A 20544-nucleotide genomic window follows, 5' to 3' on the forward strand; every position below is an offset into this window, starting at 1 on the left:
AGAATTGCCAAACACAGCAGAATGAATGGAGTTTGGAAAAAAATATGGAGAGTGGGAGAGGTGCTGTAGGACCAGAGAGGACTGTGAAGAACTCCTTGTCAACTCTAGCTGAGAAAGTCATGTAAACATCACTGAGAGAAAAAAATGATTCAGTCAGGAAGTCATTTTCAAGAATGGTTGAAGCCCTATATCAGATTGCTTACCCTCTCAGGGAGGGGGGAGGTATAAAATTTAGAACTCAAAACTTAAAAGAAAAAGTAATGAATGTTTAAAATTGTTTTTATAGGTAATTAGGGAAAAATATATATTTTAAAAAGAGAATGGTTGGAATCAAGAACGGAGGTTTCTAATGGAATTTCTTACTGTCTCATTATTCATGTCATACAGACATCATACAATTCCTCTCATCTCTGCCCTCTGGTTTTCCTGGCTTTCTTCAAATCTCATTGAAAGCCTCTCTTTCTGCAAGATGCCTCTCCCATTTTTTCTAAATCTTAGCACCTGCCCTCTGAAATTATCTCTAATCGAGCACATGAATCTATATATCCACATGCACATGTATGTATACATATATACATACTATATGTATATGTGATATATACATATATCATATATAGAATATATGTTTATATATTATGTATATATGTTTATATGTGTATATATATGTGTGTGTATGTATGTATGTATATACATATAATTTGTTCAGTTATTTACAAGTTCTCTCCCTCTTCAGATTATGAGGTTCTTGAGAGCACAAACTATCTGTCTTTTGCCTTTCTTTTTAATTATGACACATAGCATAATACCTGGCACATATTAATCACTTAATAGATGTCAGATAACTTTTTAAAATTAACTTTTTCCCCCCGTGATCACATGTGATATAATATGCTTTAGGGTTGACATCTGTGGCCCTCAGCTATCACCCCAACAGTTCTTTTGCCTTTAAGTATTGGAAAAGTAGGCAAACATATTTCTCTTACCTGTGGACAAATCTTGAGTGTCTGAAAGCTGATGTTTTCCCACTCCAAACCAAGAATTTAGAGCCAAAAGCACATCTGTCCCTTGAGATCATTCTGTTACCTAAAGTTGACTTAGTGATAGAAGACAAAAACAGCAAGCATTGCATAAAAAAGGGACAATCTTGGGGTGGGGTAAAGGGATCGTGTTCTTTTACTGAATCCACATAGCTCAGTCTCCCATTTTCCCACTTAATCCCCAATTTCTCTGTGGGAATCCCAAATTTCAAAACTATAGAGGGAAAAGAGTGATTGAGAATAGATTTCAAAAGCAACATTCTAAGGAAAATATTCTTGGGAATTGAATTTCAAAAGCCGCTTGAAAATCACTACAAATTTTCAAACTCAACAAACACAGTGAGAGAGAATGTCCTCTCAGTATGAAAGGAAGTGGCAGGTGGGGTGGGCAGATCTGGAAGGCAAGTTTGGCTAGTTTTCCGCATAATTATGGAGAGCAGGGTTTTCTCCACAGTGGATAGATGATGGATGAAGGAAGAACCTGCTGGGACCTTAGGATCATTCACTAAGCCAAGGCATGTGCTTTAGCCTATCTTGGTCCAAGTCAGAAATAGTAGAATAACAACCTTAGTCCACCACAGTGGGAGGAAAGAGGGACTTAGGATAGAAGAATTCTGAAGGACCCAGGATAAAAATTCAAGAGGTGACCACAGAAATGCCCAAAGTCAGCCATCCTGAGCATGCTCATGAGACGAAGGGTTTAAATTCTGTCCATGGGACTCATATTCAATCTGACAAGTCATGTAGTGATTAAAAATTGGAATGCTCTGACAGCAGGGATAGCATTAGGATCTGTGACTGGTATAACTCTTCCTGACAAGGAAACCCTGGCAAATGACTTGGGTCCGGCCAGGAGGGAGCCTTCAGCCTGAGTGCACAGTGCCAATGAGGACTGACAAATCTCATCAAGACAGCAGTCAGGAGGCTGGCAGATGCACTTACCCAAATTTCTCCTTCTTGCCAAGCATGCTTACCCCAGCGCTATTTCTTGTAGCTACAAACTAGAAAGTGGGGTTTAGCTTGTTTGGGCTTTTGATTAGAGGAAGTCATAAAATTCAGAAGAGTACTTTATCATATTCCTGAAAGGACTAGGAATTTTTCTCCACGGTTATTTAATTTTAATTATTTGTCTAAGTTATTTAATTTGTAAATTGTGATTATAGGAAGGAGAGAATGCTTACTTTATCATGGTATAGTGTTAAATATTATGTGAAAGTATAAAAAGAAGAAAAAAACAATACTAGATATTATGTGAAAGTGGAAAAAAGAAAAAGTTATGGAAGACAAAAGTCTCTGAATATATTAAAAGAAATATTGTGTCCACCCACGAGGAAAAATTTAATTTTATTACTTTTATTCTTCATTTTACAACTTAGTCCTGTAGACCAAACAATTTGAAATGAGTAATAAGAAAGACTTCATAATAAACAATCTAAATGGACTAGATCCATTTCTTTGAGCAATTATTTGTAAGGTTATAAATTTGGGGTAAACTACCAATATGGAGTAAGTAACAAAGTAACCTTAAAATATTGAAGAATATCTACATTGTTTTTGTAGTCTGTTTCTGGTGATGAGTTTCTGGGTAACAGTTTCCAAAGTGTTTTATTATAGTCTTTTTTAGAAAGTTTCAATCTAATAGCAACACCTTCCACTAAATAGCAAATAATTCAGGAAAGCAAAGATCTTTAAGCTTTCCTTTCAAATAATAAAATTAATGGATAAAACTATATGTGAAAACAAGTCAAACTCACCTTTGTGCTTTTTAGTGCTTAGGTACAAATTGACATCTTTCACCAGTTAGAAGCAAATACAATCAAAGACTGATAGTAATTTATTACAAATAAGTTGTTAATTACTCTTTACTAATTTGTAAGCATCTGAATTTTGTTTTATTTCTCATTTTTTTTCCTTTTTGATCTGATTTTTCTTGTGCAGCATAATTGTGGAAATATGTATAAAAGAATTGTATGTGTTTAACATATATTGGATTATCTGCCATCTAGGGAAGGGAGGGGAAGAAAGGAAGGGAAAAAATTGGAATACAAAGTTTTGCATCGGTGAATGTTGAAAATTATTTATGTGTATGTTTTAAAAATAAAAAAAGCTTTAATAAAAAATTTTATTTAATAATAAATAAAAAACAATAATAAATTAACAAATACAATTTAATAAAAACAAAAAAGAAACAGATAAAAAAACTAATTCATAAGCATCAAAACTCTAAAAGTGATAGGTACTTAATAGTAAATATATTGAATTCATTCTTTTTTTCAAAATAGAGAGGGTAGTAGGTGGTTTTTATATGTGTAGTGTTGAACTTGGAGTCAAGAAGATATGAATTCTGCCTCATAAACTTATCATCTGTGTAAAAGTAGACACGTTCTACAATCTTTCTCAGCCTCCATTACTTCATCTGTAAAAATGGGAATAATTAGAGGATATACCTGGCAAGATTATGAGAATCAAATGAGATAACATATATAAAAGACAATACAAAAAACTAGCTACTATGATTACTTCTCTTAAATACATCCTATAATCTTTGAAGAATTGAAATTAATATCATACTGAGGGATTATGGAGGAGCCCATAGTGAATGTGTGGAAGGTACTATGAGAGGTTTTTAAGAGCATGAATGAAATATGTGAAGAAATGTCCGAGAAGAGAAGATTAGCTAATCAAATGATAAGAACAAAAGATGGCCGGAGTTGTGCTCTACTAATATCCCATGGATATCAGAAAAAATTGAGAAAGGCACCCATTACTTTGTCACATGGAAATGGACAAGGATTTCAAGGCAAGCATGAATCAAGTTTAACTTGTGTCTTTGGAGAGAGAATCTAAATTTATGAAATCATTAATCCAATCCCCATATTGAAATATTTAATCAAAGAAATCCATGTTAAAAAATATATGGATTGAACTTTATAGTTAAAAACACAGAAAGCTTTGCTTGGTTCTCAAGTTCAAGGGAATGGTACTCATAATTTTTACTGTGTAACTGAACAACCAGAGAGACTCTGTGCCTCCAAGACCACTTCCCACCTTGCCTCGATGAGTGGTATAATGAGAATGGCCCTGGCTTGGAGTCCTAAGACCTAAGTTTAAGTTCTGGCTGTAACACTCATTTCCACTTGACACTGGGCAGTATAATGATGAAGAGAGCTGGGGTTGTAGTCAGAAAGCCTGCCATTAAGTACCAGGCTCTTTTATTTATTACCACTGTGATGTTAAGCAAATCATTTAAACTCTCTGGGCTATGTAAAATATAGGTTTGTACTAGCTATCCACTATGATCCCTTCTCACTCTATGCATATCTATAATTTTAAATAGTTGTATATAGGAGGTTCTCAATAAATACTTGTTGAATTGGATTAGATTAGACCTTATCTGTAGAATGAGGAGGCTGGACAAATGCTCTATAAAACCCCCTCCTGCCCTATATAATTCTATGATTCTGTACCCAGAACCAGTATCTCCAGTAGCTGGACATTACTTATTATTCTATCAAATTTCAGGTCAGTTTCCAAACTTTGCTGGAAGACAAGGACACTGTAGTGTGCTCCAATCATGTTCCCTGCTGCTTCTCAGTTTCCCAAAACAGTGGTATAAGGCTTGAAGCCAGATTCCATATTATTGTTGGGAACTGGGAAACCTGAATTATAATTCTAGCACCCAACAACTGGCTGGTTCTGTGATCTTGGGCCAGTCATATCACTGCCCTTTACCTCAGTTTTCCCAATCTCAGGAGTCCCTTACAGCCCTACATCTATAATTTTATCATCAACATTAAATCAGACAGTCCCATCAAGGAGTTTGCAATCTAAGTGTTAGATAAATGGATTATAATATATAATATGACTATATATTTTATATCAACATATCATATTACATAGTATAGTTGACCAATAAATGTCATAGATACTATCTAAATACATAACATAGTAATTATATAATATTATATATAAAAAACCTTCAGTCTTCTTATCCTGTAAGATCTCTCCATTTTCCAAAGCCTCCATGACAACTATCCTTCATTCTTCTGGCTCTACCTTCTGACCCTCCAGACTTAACCACAAAGCCCATCCTAACCCCTCAATTTTTCAGTTTCATTTTATGTGTTATTTTACCTCATTTGAATAAAAACTCCAAAAGTACAGGCACTTTTTTTAGTTTATATTCATACTTCCAAATGCTCAACACAATACCTTTCACACAGTAAGTGCTGATAAATGCTCATTGATTTAATTTGACTTGATTGACATCTACATAGAACAAATTTTGCAAAATTCTTGACATTATCTCATTTGATCTTCACAAAAAAACCTTTGAATTATGTTCTTTAAGCATTATTTTCTCTATTTTAAAGATGAACCAATCAATACTCAATAAGGTTAATTGACTTGCCATGGACACTAATCCAATAAATGTCAGAAATGGGGGATCAAAATTCAGATTGTCTTGGTTCCAGGTCCAGCAGTTGGTCTTTTGAAGTTGTATATCCATTCTCTTGGTCCCTTATTTCATTTCTCTGTTAACAAAATTTTAAAAAACACATCTTTGAGCAATTCTCAAAATTGTAAGAATGCAATCCACAATAGTTATAGTTATTATAAATAATCCCTTATCTTACGATCATAGTAAGCAATCATTCTATATTTCATAGATTTGCTTCTCATGTTCTTCTGTGACACCAAAGAGAAAAATCAACTTAAGGAATCATGAATTATATAACTTAATCATCTATTTCCTTTCCTCATGAGAAGTAGGTATCAAATTGTATGAGCCTTTAAAGCAAATAATAATAATAACAACATTACAATACAAAACTCTAATTAATACTTCTATTTATTATGAAGAATTTAGATTTCCTTAAATGGTCAAAACACATGTCAATAATGGGCAATTTTAGAAAACAAAAATAATGATTGACCACTGGTTTCAGTTTTTTGTGTCACTGAAAATTTAAAAAAAATTCACGAGTATTGGGGAGGCAAGAAAGACTTTTTTGAACTTTCCAAAGTACCAATAAATAAAGAGTAAAATCCAAATTTAAGTATATTTATCCATACACACGCATATATATACACACACATATATAAGTGTATATAGGCAATAACAGCCATCTCTAATAATATGAATAGGTCAATAGTTCAGTCAAGGAAAGAGGTATAACTTGAGCAGACACTAATTAAAAGAATCAATTCTTATCCTCCTACATACGTCCAGTCATATTAACACATTTCTAGATTTCTTACTCAGTGGACTAGTCAAGATTAAAGGATTTGCTAATAGGAAAGAGCGGCATGTGCTTCCAAACTGACGGAGCACGTTTGTGAACAAATTAGTTCATTTAAAATTGACAGTGAAAGATTGATTTTGCACCGAGTGAGTTAGCAAAGGTATTCATCATTTCCTCTACCTCCATGCACAAGACAGAGATCGGCTCCTTTCGCTTTCTGATTGTAATAGGGCTGCTCACTGAGCACCTTTATTTCACAACCCTGATTGCAGCCTGTCATTCTTTTTAATTCAGACATATTTTAGCCTTCTTAGTCAGACCTTCAGAAATAACTTCCTTAAAAGCCTGAGTATATAATGACTCATTACATGAGTTGCTCAATTCGACCAAACTATAAATTATAACATGGGGAAAAATTCTAATTACACAGGAGTTCCAATTATTCAAAGATCATTTGATTTATTATTCATATTGTTTGAAGAAAAATAATAAAGGGTGACACAGAGGAACCTAGTCATTTCCAGGATTTAAGATCAATATTATATAATCTTCACTACAATACTTATGGTACTTAACTTTTAGTTATGTATTATTGGCAGATAATCAAAATTCTATTTTATTTTTTTTTTTTTGAAAAAAAAAGAGAGCAAAGTAAAATGACATAAGATAAACAAGAGTAAATTCTATATTGGTTCTTCATATAAATAAGTTATGGATTTAAAGTTTTTTTCTTAATGAAAGACAAAAAACAAAAATTATAGTGTAAACAAAATTAGATTATTTATTGTCATAGATCTTGGGCTTCAGAAAAAAACAAAAAACAAAAAACAAAACAACTATCCAGGCTATCCAGGAAAGTATTAAATCCTGAGATACTGCCCAAAACAAACAGAGATTAATCAATCAACAATAGGTACCTACCATGTGATCCAAGATGTGCTAAGCCAATAGAGAATGTTAAGTGAGTTGTTCTAGAGAAGAGATTTGAACCCAAATATTCCTGACTCCAACTCTAGTAGCTTATAGAAGGCTGCCTAGTACTGAAAATTCATGCATTCAACAATTAAAGCTCTTTTGCATCTAGAAGTTTAATAAATTTTCAGCGATCTAAATGGTGATCATAATTTCATTCCACAAATTCAGTGAGTCAATTAAGTATTTATTAGGTGTTCTATGTCAGGAATCCAATTCCATTCAACAAGTAAAATAATTTATCATGTACTGGAGACATGGTGGATATAAAATAAATAAAAAGCACTGCTCCTGCCCTCAAAGAGCTTACTTTTGATATGTCCTTATCCAATTAAACAAAAAGATCATTTCCCTATACAGCATTATACAAGACATAAAGGGACACCATGGTTTAATCTGTGGAATGTTGGAGTTGGTATCAGGAAAATCTGAGTTCAGATCCCCGCTTTGACAGTCATCCAATAAGCATTCTTCAAGTGCTCATTTTGTGTCAGGTACTGACAAGTTCTAGAGATACAAAGAAGAGCAAAAGACAGTTCCTGTTCTCAGAGAACTTATAGTCTCATAAGGAATATATCATGAAATAATGATGTACAAATAGATTAAAGATTATGTAGAAATTATACAGAAGAGGCAGAGGCATTAAGAGGGATTTCAGGAAAGGCTTCTTGCAGAAAGTGAAATTTGAAATGGATCTTGAAGGAATTCAAAGAAACCAAAAAGTAGAGTATTCCAGGCAAGGGAAAGAGCCAGTGAAAATGCTGCAAGTGTGTGTGGAAGATAAATTGAAAGGACAGGAGGGCAACTGATGAGGAAGGGCAACTTTGAATGGCAACATAATTTTTCATCTGATCATAGGCAGAAATGAGGGTCCAATTTAGAGCCCCTGAGGATTCCCACTTTTAGCAGACTAGCTGCTTGACCCTTAGCAATTTGCCTTGATTAAAGACTCATCTTGATGAATTTACTGATCCTGTGCATATTTTGGCACTAGGTACCAGATAAGAATCAATTGATTCAGTCCTAGTCCTCATGGGATTTGCAGTCAAGCAAAAAGATGTGACATATATACCAATAGCTAGAATAAATATGTGAGAAAGAAAGGCACAACATAGTGGATTAGATTCCACAGCTACCACTGTCTACTCTAATATTATAATTTTGTAGTAGTAATGATGATATGATAATTCCATAAATATCTAATGAACGCTTATTATCAATTGGAGAGAATAAAGAAAAGGCTGCTTTAGTATTTGGATTTAGAGCTAAAAGAATTATAGAGATTAGACCTCATGCCACAGATGAAAAGAACTGAAGTCCACAAAGGGAAATCAAAATTATATCATTAGGCAATTGAAGACCTGAAATTAAACTCTGACTATGAATCCAGTGATTGCCTCACTATCCTGATAGGAATTTTAAAATATTATTTTCACTGTTGATTTCTTAATCCACAGATAAACATTTACTGAGTGTCTCCCGGGTTTAAAACCTGCATTTTAAATTTCATACCACTTTCCTGGAATACTAATTTGATATGGCCAAAAAATAGGCATTTTTGCCAAAGAGAATTCTTATCCTCATTTTATCTGAGTGAATCAAACCTGTCTGTCACAGTGATGAAAAAAACAGCTTCATAAAAATAGAATCATTTCTTCTTATATACAGCAGGGAGTTGGAACGGATGTTGTATTAGATAGTAGAATTAGATAGTATTAGATGGTAGAAATAACTTTGGACAAAAAGCTCTGCTTTAAGTCTTCACTCTCCCACTGGAGAAATTAATTAATGAGAAAATAATTTCACCTTTCTGGTCCTCATTTTCCTTACACAAAAAATGGGTATGCCTGTAATTTCTACCTCATGTGATTGTTCTGAGGAAATTGTTTTGTAAATCATGGCATACAAGAGAAGCCTTAGCTCTAAGCTATTACTGAATACTCATATTCACTAGTTCTTTAGATGACCTTTCTGAGCTTCAGTTTCTTTGCAAAATTATGTTAACACATGTTGTTGATATCATATGGTTGTTGAGAATAAAAGTGCTTTCCAATCCTTAAAAGTAAATCATTATTTTATTTTTATTATCAAATAAGCATCATGAATGCATAACAATGATTAAGAATCTCAGAAGAGAGAAAGAAGGGGAGATAAAAATGAACAAGAAAATTATTCTGGGGACATGAGAGTCTAAACCAAGAGAAGCTGAATAGGTCTAATTGATTATTGAGAAAAAGAAATGAGCTTTCTAAAACTCCCATGCTCATAGATAGGCAACCCAAAGATCCCCCTTAATTTATGAATTAGCTTTTTGAATTGCAGCTGTTGGACATCCTAATTCAAATACAACTTTCATGCTTATTTGCTATCCCCATTCTTTCTGCAGCAATGCTTCTGAGGAGTGTCTAAGGAGATCACTCTTTGGTCCCAATCACTGTTTCTCGGTTAATTTATTCAGTATTTTTTTAAGTTTCACCTTTTGTTTTGAGGTTGAGACATTTCCATCCCCACACTTTCATATTATTTGTAAAAGAGATTTAAACAATTCTTTTGTGTATTTGAATGCCCCATATGTCATAAAAATAACCTAACACTTATTTACCAAAGGGTGACTCCAACATAATGGCTTGAACTTTGTAAATGAAAAGTCCCCAATCCTATAGAAATTCATTAGAGTCTTCATCAAAAGCACATCCCCCATGGCATAACGTTTGACACTTGAGCAAGATAATAGTCCCTTTGAATAAGACAGAAAATATTGACTAGATGTCATCATTCTCCTGTCTTGCTTTGTTGTAGCCAAAAGGAATTGATTTCATATCTTCTCTTTTGTTCACCAATATATTTATTTATGTGTTGAACAAAAAGAAAAAAGAAACCTGTTTAATTTGATTACTATATTCCTTGTATTACTTAATGCTTAAAAAAGGAGTAAAACATGTGTTTCCACTATCTAATGCATAAATTTCCTAGACTCTCCTTCATAAAAGAATATATTTTATTCATCTAGTTTGATTTAAAATCACATTTTTTATCCATGTGTTCTTTAAAAACGTATGACATCTAGGTCATTATTAGCAATACTGCATGGATGTTAATAAACCTTCTTTCTTTAGCAACTAATTAAGAACTATTTGCCTTTCCCTCATTAAGCCTTCCTCTTGCTAGAATAAAAGCTTATTATGGAGGCAGATGTGGCACACAATACCTCCATAATCTTCCCTTTCATTCTACTAAGATTCTTGGAGGTGAGTGTAGTGGAGTGGAACTGAACCAGCTCTGGAGTCAGAAGCAATATTTTCAAGACTTAGCTCAGCCCCTTCCTACCTCTATCACCCCAGGTAAGACACTTAGGCTCTCCTCAAAATCTTCATCTTATAAAATACCAATCATAGAATTAGAGATAGAAGGAACTTCAGGGTCAGAGATGACTGGCCAAAAGAGGGCCAATGAAGGTGGAAAAAAAAATGAGTCTGTGGGAGGTTAGATAATACTCTTCATATCATATTGGAAGTAAGAGGGCATTTTAATCAACATATTCTGCCTCAAAGCCAATGCAAATTCTAGTAATAATTAACCTATTTAAGACTTAGAGTTGTTGAGAGAACTTAATGAGTTAATAAAGTAAATATTTTTAAATCACCCCATCAATTATTATATTATCAATTCATTATTATTGTCATTCAATCTATATAAATATATAAATGCACAAATAGAGAGGGATGCTGATTCTATTTAGCAGACAGAAAGCCAGCCTTAGAAGAAGAAAGACCTTAATTCAATCCTCTCTGACTCATACTGGTTCTGTGATCTTTGGCAAGTCATCCAGCCTCTTAAAGTCCCCATGCAAGTCTCTAAGATAAATTGATAGATTTTCAGGTGTATGTTTTCTATTTTGAGGTTTCCTCTACTAAAGAAACTGTAGGTCCAATATAAATTCTTATTTAAAGTATTTGCATGAGAAGCAGAATGATGTAGTTACTAAAGGACCAGCCTTGGAATCAAGAGAACCTGGCTTCAAAACTACTTCTGACACATACTACTAGCTACAGGAGCATAGACAAAGACTATAATCACTTTAAAAGTACAGTCTGTATGAAACTTGTTTCCATACTCTTAGCATTTAGCACAATATTTTCCACATGCTTAAATTTTTGATGGTTTTTAAATCTTGGATTTCTTCCAAAAAGGTAAAACCCAATCTATTCATTTTTTATTCTTGTTATTCTATGAATTCTTTCCATAGGGCCATTTCAGTATGTAATATATGTACTAATTAAAGAATTGAGGCAAATCATGTATTTTAATAAAGTATTATTTTCATCACAATTCATATCTCTACATCTTTTATGCTCATTTTCTTTGTAAGCTGATTTGTACATACCATTTCTAGTGTAAATCATTTAGGAGTGAAATAAATTTTTAAATTCAAAACTGTGTGTCAAAAGGACAGATTATATATATATATGAATATATATATATAATTTCTCTTATTAAAATACATGATTTACCTTAGCTCTTTAATTAGCACATAAACAATTATACATCTACATATAAATATTCATATATATATATATACTGAAATGGCCCTATGGAGAGAATTCTCAAGAACACAAGTATAAAAGAAGGCTAGGTTGGGTTTTACCTCTTTGGAAGTAATACACTATTTAGGAATCCATCAAAAATTTTAAGCATGTGGAAGAGATTGTGCTAAATACTAGGGCTACAAATGGCAAAAATATCATCAATGTAAGGACTAAATACAACTCAAAAGAAGAGAAGAAATGTCATAGGTAGAGGTATGCAATAATTATCCAGTCTGATGTTCTGTTGATTTCAATAAAAAGATCATTATTTTTTTCCTACATAAGATTGAATCCATAAATAAAATAATTCCAAATGGGAAGGGGAAAGCTAACAAATTCTATTTTGATCATCCCTAAATTCATTTAAATATATATATATATATATATATACACATATATATATATATGCACATATTGCAGAAAAAATCATTTAGAAAGACTATATTTTTCTTGTACTAAGGCTCTATTTATTCCAGTCTTCCTGGGTCATGAAGGTATTTTCTGGACTTGCAAATGCTATGCTAACAGAGATCTGACTCTGGCAGTTCTTATGATCTGAGTAAGTAGAGAGAACACCTCTCCCACCACCACCCATGAAATCCTGATAGAGAAACTTCTATATCAGACAAGACAGTGCAAGAATGAAGAGCTCCTCTTAGCAGAAAGGAGCTATAGTCAATGGTCAACTCTCCCTAGCATTAAAATTGAGAGGAACGCATGTGAAGTCTCAAACCTTCTTTCTAGCACTCATTGTGAATTTCATCCCATGCAAATTTTAGCTTTGAACATGTAATAAATTCAGATAACATGTTTAGTCTCCTCTCCAATCAGATCCTAACTTGAGGTCCAGATGAAGGGCATCCCTTTAAAGATCAGAAGGAGAAGAAAGCTCCCTTCAATACTGGGGAACATCCAACAGACAAAGCAGAGGTTCCAAGTCTTTAAGAAGTTCTTTTACAAGAACCAGAAAATTCACACACTCATAAAATAAGAGAAAGTAAAATTCAAACCAAATCTAACAGGATGAGATGGGGAGGGAGGCAGGAAGCCAGAACTAGATAAGATAGATGATGGAAGAAAAGACCAAAATAGAAAAAGAAAAATTTGAGGGGCAGAACATAATTTCTGTAAATCATGATGGAGATAGATTGTCTCAAAAAGTAGCTGCTCACGATTTCATTTTAATGATAATAGCTAAAATTTTACAGTGTCTACTATGTGCTAGACACAATGCTAAGCTCTTTATAGCTAGTATTTAAGGGGTTCACACAACTATGCAAAGAAGGTGCTATTATTATCCTCACTTTGTAATTTGAGGAAAGAGATGCCAAAAAAGATTCAGTGAACTGTCCAAGATCACATATTCATAAGTGTCCCAGGTCAGATTTGAATTAAGATCTTCCTGACTCCGGCCATTGAGCCACCTAGCTGCTTCTCTTTTTAATGGATATCTGCAGCATGCTAGCTGTGCTACCTTTGTTTTTTAAAGCATAGCTGCTGTTGAATTCAGGAACTGGAAAGTAGCATACTTAGAACAAATGAAATTTGAAGGAATTGGCCCATTTGGAGAAAACAAGAACCTTGCTGAAAGTTACAACCACCCAGTTATATCAGATTTGAGAAGGGAAATGCTAAACCATTCTGATGACAGCCCCCTGCTATTGCTCCACCATGTTCATATTTTTAAATAAGATTTTTTCACCAGTTACATGTCAAGAAAATTTTTAACATTAATTTTTACAAGATTTTGAGTTCCAATTTTTTCTCTTTCCCTCTCTATGCTCTCCTGGAAATGGTAGGCATTTTGATAAAATTTATAAATGTGCATTACATAACATATGTTTTCATACTAATCACTATTGTGAGAGAAGAAACAGATTAAAAAGAAAAAAACACAAAAAGAATAAAATATTCTTTGATACACAGAATCCATCAGTTCTTTATCTGGTAATGCATTTACTTTCATTTACTTGTCTTAGATCATCACATTGGTGAGAAGAAGTGAGTCAATCACAATGGATAATCACACAATGTTCCTGATACTGTGTACAATGCTTTCTGGTTCTGCTCATTTCACTTTGCAACAGTTCTGCTTATTAATCACCATGATAGTATTCCATTCCATTCATTTATCACAGCATGTTTAGCCATTTCCCCACTTGATGGACATGCTTCAATTTCCAATATTTTGATACTATAAAAAGGGAAGCTATAAATATTTTTGCACATACGGGTCTTTTTCTCTTTTTAATGAGCTCTTTGAGATACAGAAATAGTAGTGGTATTGCTGGTTTGGCTTGTCCTTTAAGCATAATCCCAAATTGCTCACCAGAATGGTTGGATCAGTTCACAACTCCACAAACAATGTATTAACATTCCAATTTCTCTACATTCTCTCTAAAATTGATCACTTTCCTTTTTTTGTCATATTGGTCAATCTGATAGATGTGAGGCTACCCCAGAGTTGTTTTGACCTTATAGACACACTAATACCCCCAAGCAACAAATTGGCAAAAACAGAAAATAGTAGGAGGAATGAAGATATAAAGAATTTTCCCACCAGATAATTAATCCTAAAATAATAATTATCTATATATTCTTCTTATTGACATTTGTAAATCAAATTAATCTGGTATTAATTTATAAATATATATGCTCTATTGACAAATATATTGCTCAAATGAACAACTAGTGGCTGAGCAGGTTTCTAAAATTACCATTTCCCAAACTGTTACAAAACATTGCAAATTTATAGTTCCATAAGATGTACCACTGGCGTGCTTGAAAATATTCCTGTCCCTGAAATAATTGGATTTGTTTTGATATTCTTCAGTCCCTGCATTTTCTTTAGTTCTTCTGCCAAAATTACTTATCTGTTTATGTTTTCTGTGAATGTTTTCAATATTTCTATTTGCTGGTAAAGTAAGAATATATGAATAGACTCATTATTTCAATCCCAAAGCAGAATATCTGTGAGGTTGGCCAGGATTTTTAAAAATTTGTTATTAAGGTCGTCTTGGTGAGTACTTCTTACTGTGCTTAGATGAGATCAGGGTGAAAAGGCCCTAAGGAACCAATTTGCTAATTCAATACTTCAAGGATCTGTGATTTCAACATCCAGGGTGTTCTTTCTACCAATGTAGACTGCAAACCCTTGTCACTTAGTGAACATTCTTTGTGGATTTCTGTGTCTGAAAACAATTGGAAGGGAGAGCAAAGAAGGAGAAAGATGCAAAAATGGCTGATGCCATTAATAAGTCATTTGACATTTGGGGTTGGGAACCAGCTTTTTAGATTTACAATTTGCAGCATGCACATTCCTTAGCCCAGCCCTGAAAAAGTGACCTGTGAATGGAAAGGGAAAAAACATTTTTTGTTAAATGTGATGCATAAACTTATATACACAATAGAAAATGATAGTTACAAAGCAGTTTGCCAGAAAATTCTTCTATTTCCTGACCAAAAACCTATAGTGAAACTGAGGTTCACTAATATAGGAAATGGAATATCCTCCATTCATTTATATAGGCACTGTTGACAACCCAAATCTTCTTAATAGAGGGTATACCAAAAGTCTTAGGAATCTTAAAGCTTATTAAAAATAAAGCTTATAAATTTTAAAGCTGCAACAAGATTTTGCATCATCCTCTACCTTTATATAAGTAGAACTGCGCCCTGTGAGTTGTCATTTTACCTTTCAGACAATTTTCCAATTTCTTTGCTGGTCCTTCCTCTCCCTGCCTCCTAAATTTAGCCATTCTCTAAGACTGTATTCTGTCCTCTTTCCCCCACTTCTTTTCCCCTTATGTTGCTTTCCTATCCTGTCTCTTTCCTTCTCTTCCCTTTCTCTACCTTTTTTAATTCTTTCCTGTCCCATCCTTTTTTCTCCAATCTCTGTGTCTGAATCTTTCCCTCTGTGTTTCTGTCTCTTTCTACCTCTTTGTTTCTCTATTTGTGTCTCTGTCTCTAGTCTGTCTTGCTGTAGTTGTCTCTTACTGACACTCTATCTCTGTTTCTATTTGTTGGTCTTTGTCTCTCTATCTCCCTATATCTGTCTCTCTGTGTATGTCTGTTTCTGTCTGTCTCTCTGATTCCGTATTTTCTTTCTCTTTCTGTCTCTGTTTCTATCTCTCTGTCTCTCTCTATATCTCTCTCTCACTTATGCATCTATTTTATCCATTCTAACAATTTCATATCTGTGGATAATTCCCAGACCTTTATGTTCATTCCCAATCTGTCCTCTTGGTTTACATTTCTACTTTTTTTGCCAGCCACTACACTAGCCCTTCAACCTGTCCAAATCTAAATTCATATCTCATGCAAGAACTACTTTTTCCTCATGACGTCCCTATTTTTTTTTTTCATGGCAACTACCATGCTACATCCAAAACATGATAAAGTCTAATTTATCTTCTTTCCACAAAAATTCTCAAATCTATTACCTTCTTGAAGTTACTACTGTCACTACTCTAATTCAAGTCCTCAATATTTTCCATTTTTGATATTGCAATAATCTGATCAGCTCTTTCCCTCCAGTTCTATCCAACATTTGTTGCCGAGTCATTTTTTCAGTCAAGCCCAACTTTTTGTTATCCCATTTGGGGTTATCTTGGCAAAGACACCGGAGTGGTTTGTCATTTCCTTCTCCAACTCAATTTACAGATGAGGAAACTGAGGCAGGCAGGGTTAAGTGACTTGCTTTAAGTCACATAGCTAGTATTTGAGGCCAGGATGAATCTTCATCTTTTGTCACATTACCCATTGTACCATCTAACTGCCCCATTCCATCCAATAAACCACTGCCAAATTAATTTTCTAATACGTGAACCTAATCATGTTTCCAAACTAGCCAAGGACTTTAATGAATTTTTGTTGCCTGTTAAATTCTGAACTCTTGATCGTAGCATTCATGGCTATAATCCTAATTGCTCTAGCTTTATCTAAGTTTTCCTCTTTATCTATTCTATGCTACAACCCAATTAAACTCTTCCCTCTGTGACTTTGCTCACCCCATTCTCTCCTCCTAGAACACTCCCCACATTAAGCGCTGTCTATTGAAATCCTATTGAAAACACATACATAGGAACATATAGAACATATGTATATGTTCCTATGATTGTGTTGTCTCCCCAACAGAAGGAGAGACAGTTTGTGGTATGTTGGATACTGCTCTGAGCCTGGAATGAGGAATGTTTTCAGGAGTTCAGTTCCAGCCTCAAATACTTACTAGTTATGAGAGCATGCCTCTGATTCCTCAATGGAAATAATAATAAGTTCCCATTGTTTTGTAAAGTAGGGTAATACTATTGAATCTACCATTATGGTTTGTTGTGAGAATCAAAAAGTATTTAGAACAGTCCTGCCATATTGTAGGCACCAAATAAATACTTGATTTCCCCCAATAGAATATAAGCTCCTGAGAAGACATACTTTTTTTTGGGGGGGGGGGTTATCTTTAAATTCCTGACATCTAGTCCAATGTGAGGCACATAGTAGTTATGTAACAAATGCTCCTTTATTGCCTTTATTAACTGATTCTCCCACCCCACCTTTCCCACTCTCAGATTGACTTTCCTGAGGAGCTGAACTATATTTTTTGATTCTTTCTATCCCTTCAAGCATTCAGACTCTACTGCAAAGAGTATAGTTCCAATGGGCCTGCCATGTTGTCTGAAGGTCTAAAAGACTATTTGACAAAGAACTCACATAAGATAGGCATTCAGATAATAATCAGAAGAAGCCATACAAGGACTCCCTAAAGAACTTTGGAAACCTTGGAGACATCCAATGGCACAGGATGAATCAAAGAAGGCTTATGTCTACAAGTAAAACAGAAATGCAGCATCTCAAAATAAACATAAAATATCCAAATTTGGAGATATCCCCCACCCAAAAGGTCATCCGGACTTTTGTGCCTACCCCAGGAGAGCCTTTCTAGAGCTCATATTGTCCAGTTGGAGCTGGAAACAGTGTACAGTGGCCGAGAATCAAGATGTCATTTTGGTCCTCTGCAAAAACAAAGAACAGGGGCAGCTAAGTGGATACAGCACCAGCCCTGGAGTCAGAGGACTTGAGTTCAAATTCAGTCTCATACATTTGACACTAGCTGTGTGATTCTGTCCAAGTCACTGACTCCAGTTACCTTGAAAAAAAAAGACAGATAAAGAAAACTAAGCACAAACAATACCCTTCTCAGTGCCTAGGACAGTGCCTTCCATAAAGTAAATGCTGAATAAATGCTAGTTGAATGAATGAGAGAAATGTATGGATAGAGAGCTGGGGGAATTAATTAGTTAACATCAAGGAAGACATGAGGACTCCTTTCATTTATCTTTAACCTTCTCTCAATGCTTTGAACATAGTAGGCACTTAATAAACATTTGTTCAATTGAATTTAATCTCCTCCTACTAATGGTGAGTAAGAGTGATGACAATATTTTAAAAATCTAATGGACTTTAGAAAACAAAACATTGAAATTTTAAAAGCTTGATTTGATCATTCAAAATCACAAATACACAACAAAGATATCACAATATAAATAGTAACACTAAAATATAAAATCATAAGCAGCAATTTTCCTTTCAGCAAGTGATTGTTATAAATGTGACCTTTTGTCTGCATTTTCTGATTGTGCAAATGTGTACACAAGTACATATGGGGGCATGGGGTGTCAGTTCCAAGAGGTTCAAGAGTCCTCACCAGTGAATGCTGACCCTCCTAACCTTGTGCCCTTGTTACCTAAGGTCAGCTTAACACATTAGAAAAGACCCTGGTCGGTCCTATGACCCCTTTGCTTAAGGTTAACTAATACATCATTAAAAGGGTCATCTTTTAACCAGAAAAAGGCAGATTGCTTCTGTTCGGTTCACATGCTTTCCAGGGCACCCCAGGGGTCCTGGAATTTCTATTGAAAATTCTCTATATCTGAGGAATTATTTTTAAACACCACAATTTTTGTTAATGAGAGAAGAAATGGCTTCTGTAGGAGGCATGAAGTTTGGTTCTGGACACAGGGAATTCGAGGTAAGGACCACACATCCAAGAGAAACTGCCCAGTAGGTAATTGGAGCAATGGAACAGAAGCTCTAGCAAGTGGACAAGACCATGGATCAGTTCCTCAGCTGGGTTAATTATTCATGTGCTTCTGAGAAGACAGAGAGGGGGAGAAAGCTCCTGTCACCTAGTACTTTCCTCTCTCCCCACAGGCATAATTACCCCCCAAGTGGCCCCTGAATTGGAGGGGTGCTGGAGATCTGTCTGTTTTATAATTAATAATGGTGAATTACATCAAATAGGCACCTTTTCTGAAGCCTTTGCTTGGGAAACCCAAATTTCTGGCTAATACACTGTTATAGCTGATCCCTTTATTCTTTGTATTTCTAGTACTTAACACACTGGCTGGCAAATAGCAGTCAATAAATATTGTTGACATGAATACTGGGGTCAGGAGTCAAGACCAACAACCTGGTACAAAGGGACTGGGATATTTGATGTGGACCCCATGTGCAGTTATTTTTTAGCAAATGAACTTCATACTTGAACCATTTAAGAGACCATTCTTAAGTGTAGATGTTGGACAGTACTTTCTGGGCTTTTTTTTCTTCAATTGTAAAATGAGAGAGTTGGAGTAGCTCTTTCAGCTCCAATCTAGGATACTGTAATCATTTTTCTTTAAATATGAATCCACCCAAATATAAAAACTAAGCCAACATCCCATACTGTTTTCAATCCTCATTCTTCACTCAGCTTCATAGACTGTAGGCTTTTGAAAGTAAATAATATCAATTATTTAATCAATCAATAAATCTTTACTAAGCATCTGTTTTGGATCAATCATTGAGACAAAAGATAGTCCTTGCATCCTCAAGAAGCTTACTATCAAATGGGGAATGCAGCCTGTCAACAAATATATACAAAGCAAAATAGGATTAATGGAATAAAAGAAGGGTTGGGGAAGATTTAATGTAAAAGAGATTTTAGTTGGGACTTTTCAGAAGAAGCCAGGGAAGTTAGGCAAGTAAGGGAGTAGGGAAGCAAAAATGTTCCAGGCTTGGGGAATAGCCAGAGAAAATGCCCAGAGCTGAGAAATGGGGGTCTTGTTCATACAACAGCCAACAAGGTTTCTCTTATGTTTATGATGGATCCTTGATATTTCAAAACCCATAAGATTAAAAATCTTGTTTTAATCCTTAAAATCACCAAATATATGCAACAGGTGTTTTTCCATTAAATAGGGAAATGGAGGAGGGGGATATGAAATGACTCACCATTGGTCATGCTGAGAGTTTGTGCTGGTGCCAGAATTTGAATCCAGATGATCCCCTTCCTTGATTCAGATCCTGCTACCCCCATTCATCCACATGTAAAACAGGAGACACAGATATCTTCTTAACCTTTTTATTATCCTCCAGTAGCGCAGTAGGAGCACACAAACGGGGTGCCCGTTGGGCACCGGGAGGAGGCTAGAGCTGCAGGATCTTTCTCCTGGTAGTTTTCTCCCAGTTGTGGATGCCCCTTAGGAATCTCCTTTAGCCAGGGACCATGAGGCTGGCTCCTCCAGCGGGGGGTGCTCCATTCTAATGAGTCAGGAACCTCTGATTGGAGCAAATAGCAGAGAGGACTGTGCAGGAGATAGAGCCCATGATTTTCTGACAGGGCTCACTGTGACCTGACCTCAAAGAAAGAGGATTAGACTCCTGAAT

The sequence above is a fragment of the Sminthopsis crassicaudata genome, chromosome 3, assembly GCF_048593235.1.
Source record: "Sminthopsis crassicaudata isolate SCR6 chromosome 3, ASM4859323v1, whole genome shotgun sequence".
Classification (NCBI taxonomy): domain Eukaryota; kingdom Metazoa; phylum Chordata; class Mammalia; order Dasyuromorphia; family Dasyuridae; genus Sminthopsis; species Sminthopsis crassicaudata.